Source organism: Olea europaea, chromosome 11 (assembly GCF_002742605.1).
Source record: "Olea europaea var. sylvestris chromosome 11, O_europaea_v1, whole genome shotgun sequence".
Classification (NCBI taxonomy): domain Eukaryota; kingdom Viridiplantae; phylum Streptophyta; class Magnoliopsida; order Lamiales; family Oleaceae; genus Olea; species Olea europaea.
In genome coordinates, this window is record NC_036247.1 from 23,118,460 (window position 1) to 23,122,586 (window position 4,127).

Here is a 4,127-nt window from a genome sequence, read left to right on the forward strand (position 1 = left end):
TTTTTTTTGGATTTACTGGTTTGACTATTGTTCATTTTTTCCCTTCTTATATTCATTTTACTCATTTATTCCAACAAACCTTAGCAGTTGACTCTCCCGAAACTTATCCTTCCTCTCGCGTCACGTCCTTTGTTTTTGCCCTAAGCAACGGATGCTGTAACGCCCTGAGCTCCGGGAACTCGTGACGTTACAAATACCCTAAATTTATAAAATTCTCCCTAATGGTCAAAAAATGTAGCAGCTTAACTTGTAATGAACACATTAAGGCTCTGGAGAACTTGTTACAAAATTTAAGAAAATTTTCGTGCGGAAAGTTTTGACTTCAGCTTGTACGACTTTCTGAAATAAATCTCATTTCACACATAAATGAAGTCCAAAATTTACAAAAACTGTAGACATTATACACATAGGGGAATTACACGTTAAAATTTCGTAGATATATTCAATCAATAGATTGGTAAATAATTCTTTCTAAATCGGGGAATATCTGTCCCCGGATACAATCTGACAGCGTTTGGAAAAATATTCATAACTTGAGTTTAAAAATCATGATTTCAAATCCAAGGGATAGATAACTCATAAGGCTATCTTTTCCAACTAGAATCACCTCAACATTCCAAGTATTTAGGTTTGGGTGAATTTTTAAACTTGGAAACGGAACTAGATTTACAAACAAACATTAAAAAAAAAAAAAAAATTGTTTGTCTCAAAACAAGAATTCAAACTACAATATCCGGGACACCAATGAATAATAAACATAAAAGTGGCAAATCTAAAACGTAAAATAAATTTCTCTAAAAATAAAACATGCCATTCATGCCAAACCGTCGCCGGATCTCTGATTAATTTGAAAATGGTTAAATAAGAGTGAGCATCTCAAAAAAATACTCAGCAGGCTACACATGTTACATGAACTTAATATTCATATATTTAATCATACATTCTTACATGTTACCTTCATTAATAAGTAAATCGATGATCAAACGATATACCTAAAGTTTTCATGAGCCTCTGCGACCATTAGTTTAATATATATACTTAAGGTTCTGGTGAGCCTCTATGGCCATTAGTTTAAACATGTATAAACCTTTCTTTCATCAAAATTTAAGGAAAATCTCTAAAGGCACTTTATACTTCATGCAAATATAACGAATAACATGCTTATTTGAAAATTAAATTCATGTAACGACAATTTCGCGTAGGGATCCTACCTTAGTTCGTGGTGATGATGTAGTCGTTGAATCAAACTTTTATTTTCCAACACTTTTCTAAAGACTAAAGGTAAAATTGGAAATTTTCCTTTGCTATATTTCTTGGAGATTCTGAAAATTGGAAGCCATGTCCCATGAAAGTTGGATGAAAATTCAATTATAGATAGTAGAATTTGGATAGGAATAGGTTTGTTATTAGAGGATTAGGATAGGGCTTAGTTGATTCAAATCTTTAACTAAATCCTACTTAAATCCAAATTCTAGTTTAATTCAATTTAAAATATAAAAAAGTATGACCAATTTCCAAAAGACTTTCATCCTAAGCCAAAGTATTATATTGCCAAATCCATTTCACACGTTGCTAGAAATTATTAAATTCCTAATTGACTTTAATTAAGTAGGCGGATACTTTGAGCATCAATATCATGGGCCTAACTTATCCAAAATAACTTTTTCTCAAGTACAAAAATCGTAATTTAATATGAGCTTCAAAACAAGCCCAATATTGATATGAAAATTTTTGTTGGATGAATACTTGGTTATTTGACCGAAAACTAAAAATTTTGACACGATTTATTTTTAATTTAGTCCCTCTGTATCTCAACTTAACCAAACATGACAAGATGAAATGGATGAAAATTAAATTTCAGTTTGCTACAGATGCTAGATCTTCTTTCGTCATATATAGAGTTATGAAAAATTCATGGAAAATAATAGGAATTAGACTAGACAGAGTCTTCAACCGGTTCAAATCGAGTTCTTGGGTTACGGGTTTGGGTTCGGTGGATCTATGCAACTCCCAATTGCAGCTGCCACATTTTTGCGGTGGTTTTGGTAGGATTTATGAAAATGGTGGTTTAGACAACTGAGGAGATTGTGTCACTGAGGGCAGAAAGTCAAAGCTGTGTTTGCGGTGGCTGGAGCTGTCTATTTTGTGTTTGTTTTCTTGGTTCTATTTCTTCATCCTTTTTCGATTTTGTAGAAAGTTGATTAATAACGAAGGCCTCGAATTTTGTTTTTTAAAATTTTCTAACAAGGAACCATTTCCTAAAAGCAAGTTTAGCTGTATGTTAATTTTTGGTATTTAATGGTACTCTTTCGTCGCTAATGAAAAAACCATTAAGTTTTTAAAGGTGACATAACCAATTTCATTTTTATTTAATCATTGTTAATGGAAGTAAAGAGAAAGATGTAAAACTTAAGTGTTCTAAGTTCATTGTTACAGCTGTAAAATAGAACTTCGAGCCCCTCGTTCATAGTATCTGGGTCTTTTACTTATCATGCAGGGGATTTGATGCCTTGATTTCTCAATGCAAAGGATCTTTCTTTTCTGGGTTTCTCTTTTTTCTTTTCTGCCAACATCTTAATATGCACTAATTCATGGGCTTTGTTGTTCTCTTTTATTCTACGAGTCCAGCAACCTAATCTTTTGTTTGTACTTTATGGTTTATATTTCTCTTTATAAGGAAAATTTATCTTATGCAACTAAGTTGTACATCTGCTTGGTATGAAGTTGTTGCGTTTATTGTAGTCTAAATCAGGAAAAAACTTCATTGGATGTATTTATTTCAAATATTTGTAAGATGCTATTACTTATCTGGTGATTTTCTCCAATACGATTTTATATCACTTGACTTTTCCCCAGGTTTCAGTTCTTGAGTGGATAATTATTTTTTATGCCTTGTTTGTCCCATAATTTTAATGCTTAGCATATAGGAATAGGCTACTTCTTCACAAGTTCGGAAGCTTTGGTGAGAAGGAAACTAATGCTAATGGTCTTTTAATTAAATAGGCCCAAGAGAATGTAAAGAAAATTTGTGAAGCAAATGTGGATCCTTTGAAAGGTGCTACAAATGGCAACATTGCCAGTTCAAGCGTTTCTTCAAGCCCTAATCAACATTTTGCTAATGGGGCTATCTAGAGTGATCTCATAACTGTTTGAAAATTAACACATCCTTTTCACCTCTAGGCATTCCCTTGCTGCGATTACCAGTGGTAGCTGTACTTAAACTAAGCCATAGTTACATTGGCAGTTTTTGTAGGATCCATCAATTTTTGGGTGTGTTCGACATCAGTGGAAAATTTATGTCCGCTTTCTCTCAGTTTGATGTATTGTATGAAAATAATCTAATCGCAGCTGATTATTTAAATTTGTTATTTAGAATGTGAATATCATTTTTACTTAGTGTCAACTGGTACCCATTCTCAAACGCACTTAAACATTCGCTATGACTTTTCTCTGAGTATTTTCTGCGAGTTTCTTGTATATTTGAAATTGCTTATTGTTATGACTTCTCTCTAGGATTTCAAGCCTTGAAGCGTGGCGGAATACAAACATTAGTGCCTGAACTGTGAGTTCATAAATCTGCAAGTTAAGATGGGCAATCACTAGGCAGTCCTACAATAGACAACTTTTAGTTGTCATTCTTTAGTGAATGCTTTATTTTACTATTTGCTCAATTTTCTTCCTAAGACTTTGGTTAGACAATCTGTAAATTACAAGTAATGAGATCAGCCTTGTTATAAGACGTAGGAAAACATATGCCCTTGCGCACAACTACCATATCAATTCTATTTCGAATAATAGGCATGGATATCCATATTTTATGTCAATGCATGTATTGTTTGTTTTTGTTTGAAATATTTCTCTTACTGTGAGTTTTGACTGCCTCATTATCCCCTGATATTAATGCTATTGATTCACTTCCTTCTAACTTTTAACCTCAAGCTAGAGGGAAAGCAATATATATATATATATATATATATATATTTCAATTTCTTGGAAATTTATGCATCTTGGACGGATAAGGTGATGCAAGTATAGTGAACACAAGTAAGCCAAGAGCAGAATCCTCTTCTTCATGCAACTCTCACTTTCCTTTTCTGGTTCTTTGATTCTCTCTTTTCATTAACCTT